Source organism: Balaenoptera physalus, assembly GCF_965194825.1.
Source record: "Balaenoptera physalus genome assembly, chromosome: 16".
NCBI classification, from domain to species: domain Eukaryota; kingdom Metazoa; phylum Chordata; class Mammalia; order Artiodactyla; family Balaenopteridae; genus Balaenoptera; species Balaenoptera physalus.
The window spans coordinates 72,756,368-72,783,448 of NC_138898.1; the positions used below are offsets into that span (position 1 = coordinate 72,756,368).

General features: G+C 43.3%; 1 protein-coding gene and 2 long non-coding RNA genes across 3 annotated transcripts in view; 1 reads left to right on the top strand and 2 right to left on the bottom strand.

Moving 5' to 3' along the window:
* LOC309645681 lies at positions 1-26,701 on the bottom strand. Its single transcript, XR_014255010.1, has 3 exons — positions 19,799-26,701; positions 1,439-2,436; positions 1-669 (listed from the first exon to the last, which is right to left on the bottom strand). It is a non-coding gene; the product is annotated as an uncharacterized lncRNA (long non-coding RNA).
* LOC309645684 overlaps positions 1-27,081 on the bottom strand; it is a 594,963-nt gene that overhangs the window by 427,690 nt on the left and 140,192 nt on the right. The gene's annotated exons all lie outside the window — the stretch shown is intronic.
* CACNG3 (calcium voltage-gated channel auxiliary subunit gamma 3) overlaps positions 1-27,081 on the top strand; it is an 87,202-nt gene that overhangs the window by 8,713 nt on the left and 51,408 nt on the right. The window lies entirely within an intron of this gene.

Sequence of the window (27,081 nt, forward strand, 5' to 3'; positions counted from 1 at the left end):
AGACCAGAGCTGAGAGAGGGAATGGCAGCAGGTCCGCCTGTTTAGAATGGAGAGGTCTCTGAGTTGAGTGGATCTATGGTGGATACTTGAGAGCTTGAGCCATTTTTTCAGTATCCCACCCAAGAGAGCATCCTGTTAGGCAAGAAGACCTTAGACAGGGCTACGTGATGTTCATGAAGGTGTTGTCTTGCACAGGGCTACCTGGCCTAAGGGACAAGCAGGGGCTGAGAATCAGCTCATGCTCCACTTCCCAAACCATGCATGTTGGTCTAGAACTGAGTCCATCCAGACGGAGGAGGGCCTGTAAAAATGTTCACAGGGTACTTACTGTATGGGCCAACTGCAGACCCAGCAGCATGGGGCTGTGGGTTGCCAGCGATGGGAGCCAAGGTGGGATGGAAAAGACTGACCAGACTCAGGCACCTCACATCAGGAAGGAAGTTGCAGTGGGAAGACTCCAAAGGGCCCTCTAATAACAAATGCATGTGCCTCCAGAGGAAAGTCAACATACAGACTCCTGTGTGCAGAGAACCTGACCATCAGTGTCAGCTGGAGGAACAGTAGCAATGAACAAGAATGGTTTGCAAGCTCACCCAGCTAAGTGAAGTGGCACTTTTGGCCTTTTTTTCCTTCTTGTTCCCTGCCACAGCATATTGAAGGTATTCCCATCTAAAAGAGGGAGGAGTAATAAATAAATAAATACAGTGAGAAAAATAAAATAAAGGAGGGAGGAGTAGGGATACGGCTTTGCAATCAGATAGGCAATTGGAAGTTTTAACAACCAAAAGTGACTGTAAAGTTATGAAATCTGCCCAAAATATCATTAAGAAAATGAGGGATTGGACATAACACCGTTGAAAGCCAAAATAAAACAAGTGCCTGTTTATATACCACTTAGTTCAGACTTATCAATAAACAGGATATATGTCATCATGCTTTGTCTCTAAAATTCTACAAGTTGAAAATTTAATGATGTATATGTACTGTGATACATAATTACATCTCAGGGGTTGGCAAACTACAGTCCATTGGCCAGATTTGGCCCATTGCCTATTTTTGTGCAACCCACAAGCTGAGAATATATTGTCCATTTTCAAATGGTAGAAAAAATTAAATAACATCTCAAAATATTTCATGACACATAAAAATGATAAGAAATTCAAATTTCAGCATCTATAATTCTGAATGTTGTCAATTTAAAAATTATGGAAATTTGTTTTCTCTACTGTTGTATTAATATCTACATAGTATCCTTGATTTTGCTGCTTGATCTGCAAAGCCTAAAATATTTACTGTCTGGCCCTTTACAGAAAAAGTAAAGTTAGCCAATCCCTGCTATATCTCATTGCAGGAATCGGTAATAACATTTTATTTCTAGAAGTACCCTTTGTTTTCCGAAGAATGTTGAATTGCTTTCTTTTTTTCTTACACGTTTTACCTTTATCATAGACTCTTCAGATCAGGTATTCTGTTGGGTTCTCTTTTCTTTCCTGAAGAACTCTCACTTAGTTCTTTGCCCAGACAGTCCTTGTCCTCTTTCTGAGCCATGAAGAGGTTGAAAGAAAGTCAATGAGATCTTCCCCTCTGATGGTCTCTAGGGAAGGCAGCCCCTGGCCAGGTACACAGGGAACAATATCTGTTGGGGCAGGCAAGAGAAGAAAGCTTTGGTAACCTGTGTTCTGATGGCAATGAAAAAAAAAAAAAGACCCTAGAGACAGACTGAAGGTAAACTCTATCAGACATGGTTACTGGGTGGGTGAGGGTGAAGAAATTGAGGTCCACAACAGGCAGCTGGTACTGAGAGTCTAGACAGAGGTACTCATCCATATAGTTCCACAGATGAGGTTCATATGATTATGAAGCTTCATGAAGACTATGATGTGAATGGGCACTTTTATAGAAAGAGTCTCATCCTCCGTAAGTGTTAAGAATCACTAATATAGAGTTTAGGACAGAGATGGAACCTGGGTTGACACTTAGGATCATCCAAGCATAGATGGTAATTGAAGACATGCAAGTACACAAGAAGTGTCCGAGAAACCCCAATGACTACAAAGAGGGAAATTGACAGAACCCTAAGTAACATTAACACTATGGGGCAAGGAACAGAGGAAACTGTGAAAACTGAAAAAAATAAAGAAAACTAGAAACAAAAACACAAAAACAGAGATGAAGGAGGAGAAAGAATTCAGGATTTAAATACCATTTTGATGGTCTACTGAGGCTTGCTCTAAAATGATGCAGATGAACAGAAATGTCTGGCACTAGAAGCTCTCTGGCTTAAGACAGTTCCTTACAAGGCAGAGACTCATCATCTGTGGGCTACTTCCTGGGTTTGCACGAGAGGGCCTGCTTCCAGGGTAGATCTGCCCTTCCTCCTGGGATCGGTAAGCAGGTGACATGACAATATGGATCCTGGGGTTGCTTCTAAGGAAGCTGCAGAAAGAGAGAATGGGTCATGAGAACCCTAGAAAGAGGTGCCAAGGAAACAGTAAAATAATAATTAGCTAACACTTAATGAACACCTTCTGTGTGCCATGCTACAATTACTGGGGCAGATTGCACGTTCATTTCTGGGCTAACTCCTGAGCATTTATTTATTTCTTTAACATGCACAGACTCTATGCCAAGCACTGTTCTACGTGAGCACTTGACAAACGTCATTTAATCCTTGTGCCTTCTTCAGAAGGTAGACATTACTATTATCCCCATTTTACAAATGAAGGAATGGGGACCCAGAGGGCATGTGGTTAGTAAGAGGCAGAGCTGGGTTTCCAACCCTACCCTGTGCTGCCTTTCATTACTGTACTCTACTTGCTTGGATAAGCACTAGTATAAACAGATGCAACTGATTCTCATAATAGCCCAGTGTACAACTAGCAGGGCTGTTCCACCAATAAGGAGACTGAGGCTTAGAGAATTAAAGATCACCTGCTAGGTGGTGGCAGGGCTGGACTTGAACCAGAAGCTTCACCTTAATCACCACACACTGCACTGCCCAGGGCTGCTGGGCTGGGTTTTTCCAACCTGCCCACTCTTATATCCAGGAGAGTTTGATGTCAGTCACTGGCTCTGAACCATTCAATGACTGGAACTATTGTGAAAAATAATTAACCCAGCCTTTGTCAATTTTTATTCCACATCCAGAAAGCAAGGTCAAGGAAAAGATATGGTAAAAGCTAGCAAGATTTAGACATAATAGCAGTAGGTTGTGAAGAAACACCACCTCTGGATCAAATGTAAATAAAAAATAAAAGGCAACACCAATCATTCGGAAGAACAGTTTCTTTTCCAGAGTCTAACTAGACGCAGATGAGCAGACTATTGGAGATTCTTGCATCTTCTACATTGGATTTGGGGTGTTTGCAAACTTGAGGGTGCCATTATGTTCGTGGCTGTCCCACTTCCTGAGGACTAGACTTGGGCACATCATTCATTTGACTTCTTTGAGCTTTATACTCTGTGTCAGGCGGGAGTCAAGTTTTCTGGGTTGGATAATTCTCGTACTTAGGGTTCTGCAGCCTGACTCTCATGCAGCAGCCAAGGCCAGAAACATTTTGGAAGAGCACCCAACCCACACCAGACATGGAATAGACGAGTGTACCACCAGGTCTGGTTCTTAGTGACCTTGGGCCTGAGTAGGCTAGAAACGGGCAGCTGAGATGAGCTTGGGGCAGCATGACTTAACACCCTCTATCCACATTTTAACTTGCATGTTGTAAGAAATATTATCACATATGTTTTGCCATCCAAATACTCTTTATCCACCACATTTCCCTGAACCACTAATCTAGAACAAGAGCCTGGCACATAGTCGATTCTTAATAAATATACATTGAATTTATTGCTTGTGAGTAGGTAATTTAATTACCTTGAGTTTCTCTTAGTGAATCCATGCTAATCCCTAACAATCATTGTTCTGCCATTAAGTGCTCACAAACTACTTTTAAAATAATATATCTTATAATCCCTGCCACAATGGATGGTAATTCAGCAGCCTGTATTTTGAGCAAGTCTGACTTGAAGATCTCAACATTGTTTGTCCATCACTTATTTTCCATTTTTTCCCCCTCAGAAATGATCCAGAGTAGTTTAACAGTCTCATTTAAAAATTCCCTCAATATCCTGGGTGCAAACTTGGGGAAGGAAAAAGGAAAATACATGTTGTGTGGGATATATTGTGCACAGATCTGGCAGGCACTGTTTCTATTCTTCGTGCTTCAGATTCTGTATATATTTGGACACCTGCATGTTTAGGAAATGGAATTTCCACCACTCTATTTTCCATAGCATATGCTATTCAGCATCATGCATAGCTGCCTTGGAATACAATAATACCTACCAGCTAAATTAAAGTGATTCAGAAACTCACGGGTAACTGTTGAGGTGCCTTCCATCACCTCATCTATTACAAAATTCTACTGTCACCTGTGGAAATTGATTTTGGCATTGAGCAGTTAATACAGATGCATATTTACAACAAATCATTTTGACCCTTTGCAAATCACAGGACAGTAGAACCAATTAGCTGTTTATCAGCTTAAAATGTCTTAAAATATGTACTATCAAGTAAGTCCTGGTTTTTCAAAATATTACTTTTCACCAAAGATGAATCTGGCTTGCAATCAAAATGCCCTAAGTGTTTAGAGAAAAATAAAAAGATCAAATCAAGAGGCAATGATGTTAATCTGAGTCAAAGGTCTGCTGCACAGCATAATAATTGCTCTTTTCTGCTTTTTTACTCTGTGGTGAGTGATGGCTTAGCTCTGAGCAGTGGGGAAATGGCAGGGGTTGGATTCTAAGAGATAATGAGGTCTGAACCAAGGAAAAGTCAATCTGGGCCACCCCCAACGATGATTTTCCAGTTGGAGTCCCTGGGGCTGAGCATAGGAAATGGAGAGTCCTAGCCCAAGACCACGGACTTTCTCCAAACTCTCTTAAAGTAGGCAGAAGTACTGGGGAGGGGAAGGGGGATGAAATTTTAAACAGTGTGGTCAAGTTTGGCTTCCCTGAGAAGGTGACATTTAACCCCAGATCTGAAAGGGGTAAAGAACCAAGCCAGGTGGGAAGAGCATTCCTACCAGGCAGAAGGAACAGCAAGTACAAAGGCCCTGAGGTGGGGAGGTGCCTGGGGTGTTTAAGGAGCAAGGAAGCCAGTGGGGTTGAACAGGATGAGTGAGGAGGAAAAGAAAATAGGTGAGGGTGTTGAGGCCAGAAAGAAGCTGTAAGAACTTGGACTTAGAGTGAACTGGAAGCCTTTGGAAGAGTTTAATCCCAGGAATGACGTGTTCTTGAATTTGCCATGTCTGAGTCTTCTCCTCACCTGCATTATTTGCTGCTTGATAGAAGGAGCAGTTTGTCCTGTGACCTTCCTTGCTTCCCCCAGGCAAAACTTCAGCTCTAATCGTTAAAGCTTTTGCCTCACCTCGCCCTCGTGCTTCTCTTAGACTGGGCACAGTGGAATAGCATCTCTTCAGCACTGCCTTCCTTCCTCCCCTGAAAACAAGCCATGGTCCCTTACTGTCTTCGGTATTGTATTTCTCATTATGGGGAAATGGGGTTTAAACGAAATGACAATGACGTGGAAGTTTCTAATGCTTACCAGATCTTACAAAGCTCTTGGAGTCATCATTCCTGTAGGGCAACCTCTTCCTGACTCACAGATTCACCCCCTTCTCCCCCTCAAGCTGGCATCTTCTCCCATGCTGGTCCCTCTTCTCAGTCTGGAGAGGCAATAGGAGCTGTGAAGTAAGCGGTTTGCACTTGAGGGGAGCTCCAACCTGGTCCTCCTGCTCTATGAGGGCTTATTTAGCACCTACTGTGTGCCAGACACTGTGCTAGGTGCCAAGGATTCAGCAGAGAATAAAGTAGACACAGTCCCATCTTTGGTAAGTTCACAATTATGTAGGGAAGAAGCTGAGTGCACCCAGGCGAACAGTGCAGAATGCTCCTGGTGCATAAGGCAGGGGGTCCTGGATTAGTCAGGGGGACTAATCATCACAGAAGTGTTCTCTTAGGGCTAGTGTGTCCCCAAGGTGCCTGGCCTACAATAGGTGCTCAAAACACATTTGCCGAATGCGTGAGGAGGGCTTGTGTAGGGCACACAGAGGAGAACCGACCTCTCCCATGTGTTGGGGGCTGGAGTGGACATGAATTCAGAGCCCCTGGCTTCTTATCCTTAAGCAGAAGGGAAAGAGAACAGGAAAACAGCCTACCTCTAGAGCTCCATGGAGACAAACTGAGTGATGATTGAGTGATGACACATTTCTCTCTCTTTTTTAAGTTTTTGAACTGTTTTTTTTTTTTTCGTTTATTTATTTATTTATTTATTTATGACTGTGTTAGGTCTTCGTTTCTGTGCGAGGGCTTCCTCTAGTTGCGGCAAGCGGGGACCACCCATCATGGCGGTGCGCGGGCCTCTCACCATCGCGGCCTCTCTTGTTGCGGAGCACAGGCTCCAGACGCGCAGGCTCAGCAATTGTGGCTCACGGGCCCAGTTGCTCCGCGGCACGTGGGATCTTCCCAGACCAGGGCTCGAACCCGTGTCCCCTGCATTGGCAGGCAGACTCTCAACCACTGCGCCACCAGGGAAGCCCTGTTTTTGTTTTTGTTTTTTTTACAGACAATCCTGGATATTTGATTTTTGTCATGTTTTTGAGTGGCATGTTTTTCCTACTGTATTTTCTTAATTAAAACACTTTTAACATAAAAGTAATACAAAAACATATTCTTAATACCAACTTTTAAAGTAAAATAGACAAGGCAAGGTTTCATCCCCTAACCCCCAGAACTACTGCTACTTCCAGTTTGGTGAATCTCTAATATATATCATTTCCCTGTTTTTCTGCTCTACTCTGTCAAGGAGATTAGAAAGGGTATGTTTTTCTCTTCCAGGTCAAATTACTCATAATTTACTCAAAAGCTTTAAAAAAGTATCTTACAATTTATTAAGACATTTAATCATGCACACTATTTTTAAAAATCAAATCATATGGAAGGGCTTTTAATGACAAGCATCTACCTCAAGGGGGTTCACCCCTCCCTACTCCAAATCCTACTCCTCAGAGCAAGCTTTTTTTTTTTAGAACCATTTCTGATTCAGTTCCTCTGGTGGTTACATCCACATCTCTAAATAATATGTTTATCTTCTATTTCTTGGTTTATAATCTATTGACTTCCTGCCATAATAGGTGAGGATTTAGCTAACTCACTCCACACTCTGTATTGATTACCTTTCTAATTTCTAAAAATAACATTAATCTTCATTTCTTTTTCCAACCACCTTGGGTAGAATGTCTTAGCTTCCCACTTTGTAGAATGAGGATGTCCACATACCCTCCCCCACCACACACACGTACCCATGTCTATTGGTTATATTTTTACTTCTTCATGGTCAAGATTCACTCCTTTTGCATTCTATTCTATAAATATGCTAATGTCTTCCATGCTGGAGCTATAGATTGATTCTGGAGTTTGAAAACCACTGAACATTATTATGATCATGTAGACAATGTTTGATGCAAAGCTAAGTTGTTTTCTAGGATTACATGTTTTTCTTTCTGGTTTCAATGTCATTGAAATCTCTGAGTCATTCAAAGATGGAGTCTCCTTTCTAACACTTAACTAGTTGTTCAAAATCATGCCATGTATTTGCTTTGTACAGTTTTCATTTTTCCTGGTGTTTCTGATTGATTCAAAGGGTTTTTTTAAACAGGTCATTTAGAGCAAAATTAGGCTTTTTAAACATAAGCCCTGTGGTGGGGAAAGAAACCTTTTGGAAAAATCACTCCTCCCTCCCTTTTTTTCCTGCTTCCTCAGTGCAGTGTAGTAGTTAAGAACTCAGCCTATACAGTCAGATTGCTTGGCCTCAAATCCCAGGTCAACCACATACAGTTGTGTGATTTTGGATGCATTACCTAATCTTTCTGTGTCTCAATTTCCTCATCTATAAAAAGGGGATTATTACTCATAAGGTTGTTATAGGGATTTAATGAGTTATTCTTTGTACAGCACTTAGAGCAGTGCCTGGCACACGTAAGTACTAATTTGGTGTTGGTTTTTACCATCTTCCTGTGATAAATAGATCAGACAGAATCTGCCCATCTGCATTGTTCTGCCAACAGCAAGGATTCATCCCGGCCATGGATACCACTGTTCTGTTAGTCCCTGAGAATCTTCACAAGTCTTTGCTTCCCTGAGGCAAAGCCAATGACATAGCTAATAGAGACCTTACCAGGAAACAAGATTCATGATCTTTGGTGATACATCTTCGGCCCGATTCCTTTCATACTTGTTGATGAAGGTGGTCAAAACCTTAGGGAATATGTATTCTAGAATATCCCCCAGCTGAGCCACACTGGGGAACAATTAGCACTCAGTAAATAACTGTAGCAAGAGCATACTGAGTGCTTGTATGCATTATCTCACTTGGTCCTCTCAAGAGCCCTATGGGGTATTATACCCATTTTACCGATGAGCAAATGGAACTCAGAGAAGTAACTGTCCAAATTCTCATAACTAGTGAGTGGTGGTAGAGGGAAGATTCAACCCCAGGTCTTTTAAATCTGAAAACTGATGTCCTTAATGCTGATGTCATGGCCCAGTGTTCTCAAAATGTCTTCTGTTAAGCCCAGGAGTAAGGGGAGCCTTCCAACACCATTTCATGGGGGTCTGCAAAGTCAAAACTATTGCATAGTGTTAATAAGATGTGATTTGCCTTTTTCACTATGTTGACACTTGCACAGATGATGCAAAAACAATGGTGGGTAACACTCCTGGAGCCTGAGCATGAATAACAGCAATGGAACCAAATGGTTCTAGCTCTCACCGTATTCATCACCACCACCACTCACTCACAGTGAAAGAAAGTGCTAGTTTCACTTTGAAACATCCCTGGTGAAGCAGCAAAAAGGTATTACTTTTATTAAATCCTGAACCTTGTATGTGACAAAATGGGAAAGACACGTAAAGCACTTCCGTTGTAAACCAAAGGCCACCGTGGGTCTCCAGCAAAGGCACTCGTGCAACTGAGTTGCGAGCTGAACTAGCTGCTTTTTTCCCATGAAACATCATATTTACTTGAAAGGACGACTGACAGGCAAATTATGGTTATTCAGGCTTGGGTATTTGGCAGACATTTTCTCGAAAATGAGCTAAGTGAGCCTGTCACTTCAACGAAACAACTGACAGTATTTATTGCCAAGGGAAAAATTCAAGGTTTCAAGTAAAAATTACAATTTTGCTCCTATCTGCCCCCATGAGTGAATGTAATTTTTTTTTCTATTGTGTAATGTGCCAGATTTGGAAGATCTGTATAACTCAGCTGATATTTTCCAAATGACCGATGCATGATGTTAAAAATGATCCCTCGGTAAAAGATTCATTCAATATGCAGAATTAGAAAGAGCAAGGGATTTTAATGTACTAGAGCATAAAAAGTTAATGAATATGGTTTCAAATTCCACATTGCAACTGGCTGTTAAGAAACTACTGCTTGTCGAGTTTTGGTGTAATATCAAAGGAGACTATCCACAATTATCTTCAAAGGCTATTCAGATTCATCTATCTTTGTCAACCACATATTTGTATGAGGCTAGGTTTTCTTCATATATCTCAACAAAACATTTGGCAGCAGGTCAAATGCAGAAGCACATATGAGAATTTATTTGCCTTCTTATTAAGCCAGACGCTAAAGAGATTTGCAAAAATGTAAAGCCAAATGCCACTCTTCTCGCTTTTTTTTTTTTTTAGAGAATATAGCTATTTTTCGTATAAATATGTTACATATGTTAACATGCTATTGGGTCTATCATTATTTTCAAATGATTTAAAAATAAATATTTTTAAATTTTTTGAGTTTTGTTTTCCAACGCAGTAAGTATTGTTAGATTTAACCCATAGAAACATCTCAATAATTTGCACAAGTGTAAAGGAGTCCTGAGACCCCAAAACTGGAGAATCTCTCTACAGCTGAATTTTCACTCTGTTGACAAACTTCAAGAGGTTGAGGAGAGAAACTAAAGAAGGCATTTTCATACTTCTGTCATAAGATTTCCTTCTAGTTCTGTCTTTTCTTCTCCACTGGGAGCTGAAACACGGTCCCTTGGCGGGTTCCCATTTCTCTGTTTTTGAGTTCTCTTTAGTTGCAGCTAAGCTCAGCCATTGTTCCCCCATCACTGGAATGTAAGAGGCAACGTGAGATTTCAGCAGGTGCTGAAAGAGGTGTCTTGGATTAAAATGCAACCCTGCTGGTATCAAGTTTGACATGGCCTGAAGGATTCACCGTGTCTTGTGTCTTTGTTCACAAACACCGACAAAGCTTAGCTATGTCCCTACAAAGAGGTCAAAGCTCTGGATTTGTGGTGAGATTCCCTACATGTGAGACAAAGCAGAGGGTAGGGAAACTGAGCTGTGAGTCCTCAAGTTTTTGGTGGATAGGGGTTTAAATTTATAAATTGTCTACCTTCTACCTCAAATGATCAGTTAAAGAGACTGAGTGTGAAGATGAAAAGTTTAGGGAATGGAAGGGACTATTGGGGCACCCACTGAACAAACATTTCTCATGCCCCGTCCCAGTGCTAGGCACTGGGAAACAGAGAGAAATGGGGAATCGAAGGGAGGCTTGGGGATGCTGCCAGGAACGTCTGCTCCTGTTTGTGTGTTGTTGTGCCAGCCCCACATCCATCCCCCTTCTTCTGGTAATAGCACTCTGATTTTCTTTTTGGGTTACTATGTCACCCTATCACTCGATCCTCTGTCCATGTGGTTTGAGTGGAACTGACTCCAGTCTGGTCCTCAGGATGAGCAGGAATGACCTGGACACTTATCATAAGATATCAAGAATTTAGGCTAAGCAGTGGTTCTCAGTATGGGATAATTTTGCCCCCCATGGGACATTTGGCAACGTCTGGCAACATTTTTGGTGGTCACAACTTGGTAGGGGCATTGGGGAGTACTCCTGGCATCTAGGGGCATCAGGGATGTTGCTAAACATTCTGCAATGCACAGGAAAGCCACCACAGTGGAATTTTCTAGTCCCACATGTCAACAGAGCCAGGGTTGATAGCCCTGGTCGAAAGATAATGGGAAGGGCCATTGAAGGGTTTTAAGCAGAGGAGTGATGTGATCTGAACTGACGTTTTTAAAATTATAGTCAGGTGCCATGTGGAAACAGATTTTAGAGATGTGAGAGTGGAACAGGGAGATAAGCCGCAAGAGGAGGGTGGTGAGTGCCACTGCAATAATCTCAGTGAGAGACTCTAGAAGTTTGGAAAGAAGTTTGATTTGGAAATACACATTTGCAAATCATCAGTGGCAAAGGGTAGAGAATAAGAGAATGAGAATAAGAGCCTCCAAAAAAGCTGTGAAAAAGAAGAGAATGGAACCAAAGACAGAGCCTTTGGAAGCATCCATGTATGGCATGTAAAATAATGATAATACCTAACATTGTCTGACAGTTTATGTACCAGCCACTATGCTAAGTCATTTACATGATCACATTTAACCCATTTAACAATGCTTATCTTCACCATTTTACAGATAAGAAAACTTAGGTACAGAGAGGTTAAGTAACTGGCCCAAGGTCACACAGCTAGCTAATGTCCGAGACAGAATTTGAACTCAAATGATATGACTACATAGCCTTTCCCCTTAACCACCAAGCTGCATCCCTGGACTAAGAATTTTCCAAAATAAAAACTACAACTCTCACAAGAACTGAAGGATGAATGTGAGTTAGAGAAATGAAGGGATGAGGTAGTGTTCCAGGAAGAAAGAACAGCACATATGGATGTCTGGAGGCTGAAGAGAGCATGGCATAATAGGGGAACTAAAACACTCAGTAATGGCCGTAGAAAAGTATACATTCATAGGTGGGGTGAGTGCAGAGAATGGCAGGGGCCAAGTCATGCAGATCCGTGGAAAGTGTGTTAGGTCAGACATTATCCTGGGGGGCAACAGGAATCCTTTATAAAGTTTAAAATGGTAGTTAAAAAATCTGACGTGATAAAGTTTTCATTTTTGAGGCTCATTGCAGATGGAGTGTGGACAGTGGATGGGGGAATAGAAGAGGAATATTTGAAGGCCAGTTGAGAGGCTTTAATGCAATAATCCAGGAGCAATGACCCTCCTTGTTAGGGAGGTGGCCGTGCTGATGGAGACATTGGCCATCACTTTGGGAGATGTGTAAAAGCTGGAATCCAGAGAAGTGTCTGTTTGTTGTTTGTCAAGGGTGAAGAAAAATAAAGTCAGGGGACTCTTGTGTTTCTGGCTTCACCTTTGGATGGGCAGTGATGCCTCTTACTGATGGAAAGTTTGTAGGGGGAGTTGGGGAGTTTGGTTTTTTGAACATGTTGAATTTATAGCTTCTCATCTAATATTCAAGTGCGTGTGTTAAGAGGGCCATTGGATACATTGATCCAAAACTCGTAAGAGATGTCTTGTCTAATTGCTTCCCCATATATGTAGCTATGCTTTTTGATCAGAAGACAAACACGTACATTCCAAACTCTGTTAATTCCTATAGGGACACCCAGTGACAGGTCACTAGATGAGGTTCAGTGTGCCAGATTAACTGATGTTGAAAGTCTGAATGCAACATCAGGAGGTCACTGCCAGTCTAATTGGGCACAAATAGAGTTTACTGGGTCGTGGAAAGCAAGTTGTGTGTAACCATTGTTTCAGCCCCACTCCTTCCATTTCTGACTTATCATCTGGTTTGGGGTGAACACTAAAGAATATTTTCATAAATGGTGACCTTTTGAAATTTGAAATGCTGGTTTCTGGTTAATTTCCATTCCAGCCCTGGGGCTGCTGCTTGAAGGTCATGAGCTTGAAGCTCTTGACTTGTCTCTAGCACTGTGCTCTCAACCAGAATTGGAAAAGGGCAGTGTTGTTTTTATCTTTTAAAGGCCCATCATTTGGATAAAGGATTGTCATTCATAATTGTGTGACCACACACTGAGGATGAAAAATGTATGAAGTGCAGAGTTTATGTTAACAAGACCCAATCTGTTCTGTTCTGGAGAATTGGGGAACATTTTGTTTGATGTCATAATAGTACAATAATACTGTTGCATCACCTAAAATTCATTCAATTGCAAGTGACAGAAAACCCAATTCTAACTGACTTAAAGAATGAGAGAGAAAAAGAGATAGAGAGATAGAGATAGATGAGAGAGAGAGAGAGAGACTGAGTCTATTGGCTCACAAACCTGGACAGTAAAGGTATGACTTGATGTATCAAATTCACAAATACACTATTTCTCTCACCATTCTTTCCCCTGCTTCCTCTCTTGTTGACTCCATTTCAGAGTAATGGATGAGAGACTCAGAGATACAGATACATAACAGCAGCTCTCAGGGCTATATGCTTCTCTGCTTGAATTCAACAGAAGAATATAAGTTTCTTTCCCAGCAAGTATAAGTCTCATTGTATTTCACTGGCTCTGATTAGGTCTATGTCTATTACTGAACCAATCACTGTAGATGAGGGGTCCCAAAGGGCAGACTGGCCTATGTGCTCCAACCTTGGAGTAGGAGAGGCATAGATCCCCAGAGATAATTATGATGATAAACAACAAGCATCAGTTACATGTCAGGCACTGGTCTAAGCAGTATGCATGCTTTTTCATTTGCTACCTGGAACAACCTTTGGGGTAGGTACTATTGTTATTACCCTTTTAATGATGAGGAAAGCCAAAATACAGTGAGGTTAAGTAACTTGCCCAAGGAGCCACAGCTGGTAAATGACAAAACCAAGGTACAGAAAGGTGAAGGAACCTTCTCCAAATCCCACAGATGGTAGATGACGAAGCCACAATGCAATAAACCCAGGCAGCTTCTCACCACAGCCTGGGCTCCTAACCCCTGTGCTGTGACACCAGCCTAAATTAGAATAGGGTTACCAGATGTCCACTGTTGCTCAACACTTCACAGTTACAGTGGGCTTTCGTATATGATTTCATTTTCCCTCACAGCGTTATGAATGAGTCAGGACCTGTGTGCATTATCCCCATTTTCTGATGAGAAAATTGAGGTTCAGGTTAATTGAGTGATTTGCTCTAGGTCAAACATCAAGTAAATAATGGAATGGGGACTAAAATCCTACATCCATCCCTTCTGACCCTGTAATAATGTAGCCTATGAGTTTATTAAATGTTTAAGAAGCCACATGGGCCTGGAGACTCGTATTGAGCCCATTACAGGTTAGTCCTGAGCACTTTACCCCTCAGCTACCACCATGTTAATTTCCTTCTGTCTTTCGTTGTTGGCAGATATGAGAATCTCAAGAACTTGGACACAAAGTTGCCCTCAATATTTAAACCACAAATTAAGCTATTTATGAAATAGTTCATCCACATTGGAGTGAATTATGGCCTTTTTCTTTGATTAACTTCACACACACACACAATAGATCTGTATCTGACTTTCTATTCTTTAATCTATACTTCTATTTCTGAGGTTCTATCATACTTGTTTGAATTAATACCATAGTTTTAAAGATTCTTAATACCAGAAGTGCTTCCTTACTATGTGCTTCCTTAGTATGCTTCTTTACCAACATGTTCTTAGTTCTTTTGATTTTCCTAGTGAATTTTCTGACCATTCTGTCAACTTGCCAGAGAAATGGAATATTAATAAAAATTTAATTAATAGAGTTATTTGGGCACAATAGACACCTTCAGAACATTGAATCTTCCTCATTTAAAAACATAATAAATCTCCCGTGTATTAATGTTTCCTTTTATGTCCTTTAGAAAAGTTGTTCCATTTTCCTCATTCAAGCCTGTGCATTGATTGGGTATATTATTTTTAGATAGCTGTTATATTCCTGGTTGCTAATGTTAATGGGTATGCTTTCCCAGGATATTTTCTGTATATTTCGTATTACTGGTGTGTGAGGAAGCTACCAATTTGTAATTATCTATTTATAAGCTGCTTGAACTTTCTTATTGGTGCCAGTTGCATGGTAATTAATTTCATTTGGTTTTCCAGGTAAACAATCATATCATCTGCAAATAAGAGATAGAACTTATTTTCTTCCTACTCTCTTTTCTTTGACTGAGCCTTAGAGAATGGTGGTCAACAGCGGTGGTGCTTAAAGACCACCTTTGCCTTGCTCCTCACTGTAATTGTGATGCCTATGGACATTGTTTCTCAAAGTGTGGTTACAGACCTAGGTATAAATCCCAGAACTTAGGCAAACCCACTAATCTGCATTTAAGAAAATATATTCATTTATTTGGCTGCACCGGGTCTTAGTTGCGGCACGTGGGAACTTTGTTGCGGCATGCAGGATCTAGTTCCCTGACCAGGGATCAAACCCAGAACCCCTGCATTGAGAGTGTGGAGTCTTAGCCACTGGACCATCAGGGAAGTCCCAGTGATCTGCATTTTAGCAAACTCCCAGGGTGATTCCTGCTCCCCTAATCCTGCTCTTCAGGATTTCACCAAGAAGCATGGTATTTGCTATTGGTTTAGAAAGGTTTTCTTTATCATGCTAGGAAGGTTTCTATCAACGTCTAGCTAACTAAGAATCTTAAATGGGTATGGAGGTTTACATTTTTGGATATCTACCGAGATTTCACGGTTTTTCTTCTCTGGTTTGTTAATAGGATAAGATGTGTTAATACCTTTCATAGTACAAAGTATCTTTCATTTTTGTAATAAATCCTTTTGGGCTATATTTTATTTTTGATAATATAATGCTGATATAGGTCTGCTACTATGTAATTTAGGACTTTTCTCTATATTTGTCAATAAAATGTATCTGTAGTCTGCCTTCGATATGCTATTTGTGTTAAGTTTTGATATCAGAGTTGTAGTAGCTTGATAAAATGATTTCCTCTGCTCTGAAATAGATTCAACAACATGGAAATTTTCATGTAAAACCCTCTGGGCCTGGGGCCTTTTGAAAAATAGTTATTTGACAACTTCTTTCATGCCTTATTTGTCTATAACAGGCCTTTTTCTGGAGTCCTTTTTGTTTCCTCGAAAATCATTCACTTCATAGAAACGTATAAATGTTTTGGTATAGAGTTGAACAGTGTGATTGCTTAAAGATTATGTTCTTCCAAGTCTATCTTTTTTCTTCTCTACTTTATCATTTTGTCTCCAACTGCATTTATAGTTGGTGTTGTTTCTTCCAAGATTGTGCCATTGAGTTGTCTTTCAGTCTTTAATTTTTAAGCTTTGAGTTTTCATCTCTTTCTGGTTTTTTATGTATTTTTTAAGAAGCTGGGAAAAGCTATTTGAAGGCAGCTAGCCAAATGCATTTCAAGCAACATGTTTTTGCTCTTGGGACTTTTTAACCCAGATTTAAAGTTTCATCTTGTTCAGGTTGGCAGGTTTTAATGCAAAGAAGTCCTTTTGGGGATCCCAACTCTCACCCAGCAAAGGCACTAGAGTTCCCAGCTAAGTTCCCTGCCACTGTGATTGACTAGCTTGCCACTGCAATTCTCACAGAGTCACTGATAAAACCATTGAAAAGGAAAAGTTCAAGAACGTAGCTCTGTGGTAAAGAATTAGCTAAGCAAAGTCATCATCAGAAGATTCATTTGAGTATAAACTCACTTCAAGTTCAGTGAGCTCACTGAAAAGCCAGAGCCCCTAATGCTGGCTGAGTAAATGTTATTCACGCATATATTTCACACTCACTGAGTATTTTCTCTGGATAAGGAAGGCACCTTGCTGGTCTTAGACGTACAAAGCTGAAAACATGTGGCCCCTTTCCTCAGGCAATTAGGCTGTGAAGAAAATACTTTCTTAGTTATGTGATCTCACAGGGTTACCTCACACCATTATTTTTTTTCTTACATCTGCAAACACAGATAAAGTTCCCTCTTCAAAAATGACAAGAGTAATGTGTTTACTGTAACTAGTGAAACTATCCAAAAACAGAAAAAGAAGTAATATACCCTGCTCAGTTCCCACCCCGTCCCCACACCGCCCAACTCCAAAGTAACCAATGTTAACAGCTAGCTGTGTTTCCTCCTCATCTTCCTCACCCTCAAAACACACACATACGTGCACAAGGGAGGGGACATTGTTTGATTTTAAAAACTGAATCACACTGGAGATATTATTAGCTTCCATTTGCTTTTCTCCCTCAATATATTATGGATATCATTCCAGGTCGCTAGACACAGATCTAACTCAATCTTTTTAATAGCTAAATAATATTCCACAGAATGGAATCACTTCAGTGTATTCAACCAGTTCCCCACTGATGGGCATTCACCTTGTTTCCAGTTTTGTTTTGTTTTGGTTTTGGTCATTCTTATGCATATGTCCTTACGTACTGGTGTTTTTATTTCTATTTTAGATTACCAAAAGTGAGATTGCTGGGATCAATAGAGATTTGGTCTTATAATCTTAATAGATATTGACAGATTATTATCTTGATAGATTTTAGCAAGGGGGGGTTGGTTATCAGGTAATTATTAAAAATAAAAGACCGCCCACTCACACACACAAATTCAAAGACTTTTGCTTTGAAAGGAGACTCTCTAGATTGGGTGGGATACACAAATAGCCCTGAGTTGTCTGTAGCACTGGCTATTGCCATCTCCATGCCGGCCTTCAGGGGGCACTGCTCTGAGACCAGTAAAAACAACAACAAAGCCGTTTACTGAGCATTTCCCATGTAATCAGCCAGTGCCTCAAGTGCATGTCTTTCATTTCACTCTCGCTGCCGTGGAAGAGAGAGATACTGTTCATTACCATCCTCAATTTCCAGAAATGGAATCTGAGGCCTAGAAAGTTGAAGTCACTGACTCAAGGTCACACATCTAGTAGGTGGTGTAGCTGGGGTCTGAGTCTAGTTCTGCCTGGCTCCAAGATCTGTGCTCTCAACCATGTGAGATTTCTTCCAAGCCATTGCTGAGACTTTTTATCAGAGCCCCAAAGTGACATGAGCTTTGACATTCGCCTTGAACAGGCCAAGCCCTGCCTCCTGAAGGGGAGGAGGAACACAGCAGTGAGCCTGACATCCAGGTAGGGCTTCCTATTCAGAGGGAGCTGAGTGAGCAAGTGGGCTCCCAGAATACTAGGTGGACACGTTTGTTTGCCCTGCACACAACTCCAAAGCCAGCTTTCTGTTCCTCCTCTCTCTCTTCTCTCTTCTACCCTCCCTTCCCCACTCTCTTTCTTTTTCTTTCTCAAAATGGAAAACTGAAGCAACTAAGAGAAACTGGGAAACTTTGACCTCTCTCCATTCTCTCACCATAGCCAACAGATAGTCATGGTTAAAAGTATAGACTCTGTAGTCAGAATGACCTGGGTTGGAAACCAACATGCTATCTACCCTTGAGCAAATTTTATGAGACTCTCGAAGTCTCCTGGTCTCCCAGGCAGCATAACCATCCCACTCAGCACTTTTTTTATACATATAAATTTATTTATGTATTTTTGGCTGCGTTGGGTCTTTGTTGCTGCACGCATCTTTCTCTAGTTGCGGTGAGCAGGGGCCACTCTTCATTGCGGTGCGCGGACTTCTCATTGCAATGGCTTCTCTTGTTGAGGAGCTCAGGCTCTAGGCGCGCGGGCTTCAGTAGTTGTGGCATGCAGGCTCAGTAGTTGTGGCTTGCGGGCTCTAGAGCACAGGCTCAGTAGTTGTGGCGCACGGGCTTAGTTGCTCCGTGGCATGTGGGATCTTCCTGGATCAGGGCTCGAACCCGTGTCCCCTGCATTGGCAGGCAGATTCTCAACCACTGCGCCACCAGGGAAGCCCCCACTCAGCATCTTGTCTTACCTATTAGAGCATCATCTCACTGGGGACCAGTCAATGCCCATGCCTCTTGGTTTACAGGTCCTGAGGGGAACCTGCATTATGCTGGGCAAATATTGATTCTCAATAATTAAATTCAATGATTTTTATAGTAAGGCTGAAGGCTAATAAGGGGAGAAGGAAAATGAATCCACCTTTGAGGACCTGTGTGTTGAGCACTGTCTTGGAACTTAATAAACATTAACTCAACTCTGTGAAATAGGCATCACTATTCCCGTTGTATAAAGGACAAAAATGAAACTTGGCAGAGTCAGGATCATCTTGCTAGGATTGCAGAGCTAGAAATGATGATGGCGGTGGTGGTGACGGTGAGGATAACTGCTGTTTATTGAGCATCGGCTATGAGTAGGTACTATGTCAAGAGCTTTGTTTGTACTCTCATTTAATCCTAACAACCCAGCAGGTAGATCCTTTGATTACCCCCTTCTACAGATGAGAAAACTGAGGCCCCAAAAGGTTAAGTGACTTTTAAAGGGCACTCAATTGATAAGTGTGGGTGCTGGGATTTGAACCCAGGTCTTTCAGATTCCTTAGAAGCCCTTCCTTTGGTAGTGAAGTTATTCAAATGTAAACATTCAGCTTCTTGGACCATTTCCAAATGTAGTGTCATGCTGCCGTACAGAAGGCCAGGCCTTTGGAAGAAGGAACCAGATTCCATCCCACCCGTCTTCATCCCTTCATCTCCTGGGTTGTGTGGGCATCACTTTCCTCACAAGATTCTGCATCCTGTCTCATGGCCACACGGACCGTCTGTGCTTGGCACGGCCTGCTGCCTCCCTGGAACATCTGTGGCTCCCTGCTACTGTGAGTGATTCTATTTTCCACACATCTCCAGCTCGTTAGAAAGCAGGGCTCCTATTTGTTGTTGGATGTTTGCAATCTGAAGCTGAAACACTGCAAAATGATGATGGAGCTGATTCACACCAGGGGAGAGTCTGTGACACACAAACACACACACACACATACACACACAGGCATGAGACACTTAATTAGTGGGGATTAAGCTGGTACCTGGTGCAGTAACTTTGTCCACTGAGGGCCATCTGGCTCCTGGTGACAGCTGCTGAGCCGGAAGATTTTCATGCAGCAATGGTGGTCTTCCCTGGCCAGGGCTGCAGTCCAAATGTCCTCTGGGCCACCCAACTAGCTGAAGTGTCAGTGTCCTAGGGAAACACTCTGTCACCAAAGGGAGTGAGAAAGCTGAAACAAACAGGATCCACCCTAGCAGAATCGGGGCTCTGCAGAGAGGAAAGAGCTTCCCCTCTGAACGCATCTTAGAACTTCCTCAACATTCCTCCCAGAGTCTCCACTTCTGGTCATTGGCCAACTGCAATCTTTAAAAATACACATTTGGCAAGAATCTGAAAAAAATCCCTTCAGATTGTTATGTGATGGTGGGGAAAAGACACATTTTTTTTAAACTCTAAAAAAAGCGCCTTAGCATTTGTAGGCTTTTATAATTCTGAAACAGCTGAAATGCTAAAACTTTCAAGTTGGCAGGATTGAAACTGAAATCTGCAAAGCCCGTTCAATTTGACAAGAGTGGGAGCCTTGCATTTCAGAGGGATTTGATGAAGCCTGTGGGCCTGAGCCATCAACACAATGGGTGGCCACCCACCCGCAGGGAGCCCTTTGTGCCTGGGTCCTTGATGCCCTTCCAGCTTCCTGCAGAACTCATTCTCAGGGGCTCTCTCGGCTCAGTTCACCAAGGCTGCCCCGCTGCCCTTGGAACAACTGGGAGCACAACATAGGGGTTAAGGATTCAGGCTGTGAAGCCAGACCACCTGGGTTTGCAGTACTGATTCCATGACCTATAAACTGTGGGACCTTATTCAAGTTACTTGATTCCTCTGTGCCTCAGTTTCCTCATCCGTAAAATGGGGACAATATCTATCTCATGGGATTGCTGTGGGGGCTGAATTATGTCTTGAAAACGCCTTAGAACAGTACCAAGTACATGGGAAACATTAAATAATGCTGGCTATTATTTAGCAGAGAAAACTCAACCACAGAGAAAGATCTGGGATCGGGGCAAGAACAGTGGGAAGCCTGATGCTGGGGGATTAGAGAAGCTTAGAATCTAGCCAGTCAGGAGTGAGATTATGACAAACATCATCATAGATATAATCGAGACCTACTGTGTGTCAGAAGCTCTATGGGAATTCAAAATTAATATTTAACATATTTGTTGATTTATACTCATCGTCTTCCAGAAAGAATTTAAGGCAGTTTCTAGGTACACAAAATAAGAAAAGATAGGTCCAATTTTTTAACTGGACTAAGAAAGAAAATATGGGGACTGGACTGAGCCAAGAATGAGAGCAAAATGCATCTCATAATGAAATACGTTCTTGCCGAGGAGGTTCATAAGGCTGCCTGTAAACCAGGCTCCCTTGAAGCCCCTGGACTAGGGGGGGCTTGGTCAAGTGCGCAGCTGCAGCACTCAGAATGCAGGTAAACCCTAAGCAGACCTCTGGTCAGGCCCACCTGGGCTCCCAGACAGGCTCCAAGGCTTGTCTATGAGCAAATTACTTAACCTCTCTGAGTTGGAGTTCCTTCACCTGTCATGGGATACTAATTGTAGTCATGGGGCTATTTTGAGGGTAAAATGAAATAATAAACATAAAGCATTTATCACAGTGTCAGCCACTTAGTAACTCTTCAAAATAAATAAATTTCAGGATATATAGATACATACCACTCTCTTTGGTACCAAGATCAGAAAGGACTATCTCCCTTCCTAACATGGTATCTTCAACGTGGGCAGATGGCAAAGTCCCCAAAGCCACAGTGCACGGCACTGAGGAGCGCGACGGAAGTACAAGTTCAAGTTCTAGCTCTGCCACTACTGGTGGTGGGACCTTGGGCCCATCACTTCACTTTCCTGGGAGTCGGGTTCTACGTCTGTAAACGGGCAAAACACTAGTACCTCCCTTATACAGGGTTGTTAAGGAAATTAAATGAGATGATAATTGATAAGGTATTTGGAATAGTTTGGGCATGTAGGTAGCATTCCGTGGCCGTGTTGTTGTTTGTTGCTGATGTTGACAGCACTGTGATTCATCTCTGCTGGTCTGGCTTCATCCAGAGGGACGCTCGGAATACCCGGGAGGTGGGTGGTGGTCTGCATATCCTGCTGCCCTTGCTGGGTAGTCTCCTGTGTGTGATGGCGCACTTAAAGACTGCATTTTTCAGGCAAACGTTCAGCTCTTTCACCTTGTCAACTGAGGACAAACCACACAGGCTTAAATAATCAAGTGAGGGGTAGAAGGATCCTTTAGGAGAAGACAAGGTGCCCTCTAAGGTCCTGGGCCTGAATAAGACGCCATTTCAGTATCCTCCTTAGACCAATCATGTTGGTGGAAGCCGGCTGCGCAGGGTTGAGTTATTATGGCTTCATGGTTAGGAACGTGGTTTTGGGGGTCAGACTGTTCTGGGTTCAAGATCTGCTTCTATCACTTACTGGCTGTGTGACCTGGGACAAGTTACTTAACCCCTCTGTGCCTCAGTTTCCTCATCTGTTAAACAAAAGGGGAGAGACAATAAGAGCACCAGCCTCACATGATTGTGATAGGATTAAGCGAACTGGTACCCGGAAGATGCGTTGAACAGGGGCACGCAGTAAAACCAGCCTAAGTGTTCGCTGTTCTTATCACGGAGTGAGCTCAAGGTGAGAACGTGAAGACGGTATGGGAGTGGAGGAAAGGGTTAAGGAGGTTGTATTTCCGAAGAGAGGCAGAGTGGACTTTCAGGGTGAGCCGACAGACAGAGAGACTCGGGTAAACGAGGGGTGGCTATTGATGAGATAAGGACATGGGGGCGACAGACCAGACGGGGCTCCTGGGCACAGGTGGAGCGGATAATCGGGTGCGCGGAGGTGGAAGGCATTCGGGATGAGCAAGGTGGCTGCTAAGTTTAGCGCTGGAAGGGAGGGATTTGAATATGCATGAACTGTCCTCCCGCAGGGGCCACTCGGCTGGGTTTTTCAATCAGCCCTCTCTCGGAGTCATGAATGGGGAAACAGAGTCAGCAGGAATCCCCGTGTGGAGGGCTTTCTGTGCCGGTTTCTCCTGGGTTCGGGCCACTGGCTTCCCGCCCCCTTTAGGAGACCAGAGAGGGGCCTTCTTTCCCCTTGTCCAATGAAACTAGGCGTTTAGGGACAGTGCCTCAGCAGGGAGCTGGGCATGGATTCCTTTTTGACATAAACGAGGCCTGGTCTTGGGTCGAAGCTTGTACACAACCGGAAATGGGGAAGGGTCCTGGCTCACTTCCTGGCATCAGCCCTGGAGCTCACCCCCCCAGTCCTTTCCTCCCCTCCTCCATCACATCCCCTCCCCCGCCTCTCTCCTCTCCCCTTCTTCCTTTCTACCCCTCTTCTCCAGTTCCCTCTTTATCTCTCTCCCACAAATCTATATTCAGTTTCTGTCTTCCAAAAAGAAAAAGTGAGTAGGAGGACAAATTGTTTAAAAGCAACGCATCTATTTTAACAAAATGGTTTTTCCTTTGAGTCAGTCCTAAGAAATTTGGGTACAAGCTAAGCCAGAATGAACCAAACAATAATCCTGAAAAATGAAATGGATTAGGGAAAAGAGCCTAAACTCCCCAGACAGGATGGGGAACGGGGAAGGACAGAGAGGATGGCACCCTGGTGTGTTGGAGACAACCAAACCAAGGTGCTTGACCAGAAGACCTGAAAGTCAGCAGGGAGAGAGTAAAACATCTATTCAGTCATTTGGATGTCAAGTCCATCCTGTGTCAAACATCTGGCTCTTGGAAACGTTTGGATGATTGCTTGTGTAGACCTGACTTTCAGATCTTGGCCACTCTGGACGTGGGACCCCATCCATGTCCAGAAGTCCTTGTCCCCTGGATTTAAAGATTCTGGAGCTGTCAAGAAAATATTGAAGTCTTCTCTGTTGCAAAGGTCAGAATCTTAGCTGTAGTCTCAGCTCTGTCCCCCAGCTCTGTACTGTGGAATAAACCATGCCCTTTGGGGGCCTATTTCCTTCTTTACAAGATAGGATTAGACTAGATGACCTCAAGGGTACTCCAACTGCGACCTTCAGTCTTTGGTTCTCTTTGACCTTGTCACTCCACTTGACAGCCAGTTAAGAGTGTGGTCTTTGGAACCACATTGCCATCATTTGAATCTTGCCTTTATCCCTAGCAGCTGTGAATCTGTACAAGTTACTTTGAACTCTGAGTCCCCAGTTTCCTCATCTGTAAAATGGATAACAATAGGGTTGTTCACTCCACTTTTTTTCCCGACTCCACTCAACAGAGCCTATCAGAAAGCAACTGAGTGAGAACAGAACCTGCTCTGATTTATAAAAGTAAAAAGTACGTCACGTGCACATTTCAGAACTCACACTGTTATTGGTAATAAGATTCTCGTGATACCCTCTACAGCTGACAGGGAAATATTCTGCAGCCGAGATTTGGTGGCTTCTCTGATCTGGTTCCATTTCAGTTTCTGCTTGAGAAAGCTGAGGACCAGAGAGGCACAACTATCTGCCCAGCATCAGCCAACAGATGTTTTTGTGTGCCTGCTCAAAGTGCCAAGGGAGATCTAGAAAGGGGAAGTCCTCTCTCACTCCTAAACCCTGCATCTGGTTCTGGGATTTGTACTGGAAACATTATGGGTGGGGGAAAAAAAACACAAAACAAAACAAAACAAAAACCCTTGAATCAAGAGCTTTCCAATCCTCCTGCCTCTTATTCCCATCCATCTGATCTACAGCCTCGTCTTCCACTGCAGGAATGTGTTCTCATAGAAAACTACGCTTGCCTTATCTCTCTTCTGAGAAAATCTGCTGCCTCTGAAAAGATGTATTCTTCCCACAAGCTTAGTGTTGTGCACCTGATCGTAGACGCGGGAGCAAGAAGGTGAATCTAGGTAGTAAAATTGCTTCCTTCGGCTTACCTGCAAACTCTTAACATAGAGGACATCGGAAGAATACACCAGAACATCTCCCCTCCAGGCAGCTGGGCCAGCATCCACTTGGCTTGGGAGCGAGCAATACCCTGAATCAGTCAGTGTGAAGGGACGTAACACCATCCCTGCTGGCAGCAGAGCCACCTGTGCCAAAGAGGTTCCCAGCTGCTGTTCATTAATGCTGCCCACAGGCTGCAGGACAAGTCCGTCTGCCCTGACGGGCAGGAGGTCCAGGTTCCAGGGCACTGGAGGAGATAATTGTCTTTATAGCCAGGGGATGCTTGGCAAGGAGGTCAAGTGACTTTATACACTCCCCCAAAGTCTAGGTGGATGATGGTGATGAAACCATATTGTCCTTAACTCCTGGCAAAACAAACAAGTGAAAGATATTTTAGAAGCAGCATGCTCTAGTAGAAAGAACAATGCGGGGTCTGAGACCTGGGATCTTGCCAGTTATGAGTCCTATGCCGGTTTATCTGGCAAAATTAAATAAATGATTCTTGCCTTGCATATTTCCTAGGGCTGAGAATTAAATGAGATAGTAAGTATTAAAGGACTTGGGGAAATATATTGCACTTCTTCATTCATTCAAATGATGGATGCTGAGTGTTCACTAGATGTCAGGAGTTGGGGATAGGGCGGCGCTAGGTGGTACCTGCTCTCACATGCAGGTGGAGGAAGGCAGGTGTGCCACTGCAGTCTGAGCTGAGGAATGGTTTCTCCGGAGCGCCCTCCAGAGGCCAAATCCTAGCCTACCACCTGCCAGGTTAGCTGGAAGTCCAATTTCTTTCTTTGGGTCTCTTCCTAAGTCTCCAGGTTGCTTCCTGGGGTCCAAATGTTCACTCAGCTTTCTCCAGACTTGCCGCCTGAACTGGAGCCCAGATATGCTCCCTGGAGGTTATGGTGTTTCACAGCTGCCAACCGAGACGCCAGCTTCAAAATGGACCTCCTCGCAGCCAAGCCACCCAGCCCGCTTCTGGGAGGGGGAAATCCCCTATAGAGTCTCAACTTGCTACTCCTGGCACTGAGAGCAGCTAGATCAGAGTCTCCAGAGATGGTGCAATTTCTACCCAGGCTGCTGTGATCCTGTAAGGTGTGAATAATAAAAAGAGCTGACTTTTATTGAGTGATTTGGCAGTTTATGAACTAGGTATTATTCTGAGCATATTTCATACAATAACACTTTGAATCCTTAAAACAACTCTAAGAGAGAAGTAAGGATTATCCCCATTTTACAGGGGAGGAAATTGAGGCTTGGAGTGGTTAAGTAACCCTCCTAGGTCACAGCTCTAAGTGACAGAGCCAGGATTTGAGCCAGAGCCATCACCTCTAACTACCAAGTTCTACTGGAGGAGTTAAGGAGGAGAATTTTGCATCACACCAAAATAAAACGTACAGATCTTAGATTCAAGTTCAAGTCTGCCCTCAGGATGGCAAGGTCAGGAGTGCTCCCCGTGTCCACCAATTCCTGACTCTCTTTCCCGCTTGATGACCTCAGTCCTGGTCCTGTCTCTTCCCCGCCACCCCTGCCCTGCCCCAACCCCGCTCTGGGGTCACTTCCATCTAGGGGTCCGCTTGCCCTCCTGCACCATCAGCTGGGCCAGTTTGCACTGAACAGGGCTCCACAACTTCACATCTTGGTCTCCTTCTGTGAATTTGCCCTCTGAACGTGCAGCTCTTCCAGAACTACAGATCAACTGTTTCTCTTGCAGAAAACAAAATTAAACCTCTTCCTCACCAGACACCCAGCTGTGCACAAAAAATTAATCAATTACTTTTGAGATAAGAGCTGCAAAGGAGAAGCTCAGGGGACTGTGGTGATACTGCTGTTATCTCTGAAGACACTCCTCAACCATTCTCTGGAAATGGAGGCTGGGTTTGCTGGGGATGTGCGCTCACCCTGGTGAGCGTTTCGAGATCTACAGTTTCCTCCATAACGTGTCTCTCTCTCTCTCCCTCTCTCTCTCTCTTTCTCTTTCTTTCTCTCTCCCCCACCACCCCCCCCACCCCCGCTTAAGTGAAGGTATTAAAGCATTAACCCTCCTCATTCCTTGATGTATATGACAACTACTACTGTGCTATAAAACCAGAATTCTGTGAATACCATTAGGGGAGGAGAGAGAGGCTGCTCTGTGCCTATGTGAGTCACAAAAGTCCCGAGGAGGTGATGCCTGGGCCAAAAAGGGCTTCGTGTCCTTCATCCAGAGGCTGCCCGTCGTTTGGGGTGTGCAGATGGGCTTCGGACTTCGGACAGGGACAGGAGCTGAGCGGACAGCCAGCAGTGACATCCTCAGTCCTGGATGCACGGGCAATTACCTGGGAAGTGCTTGACAGTACTGACACCTGCCTGCTCCTCCAG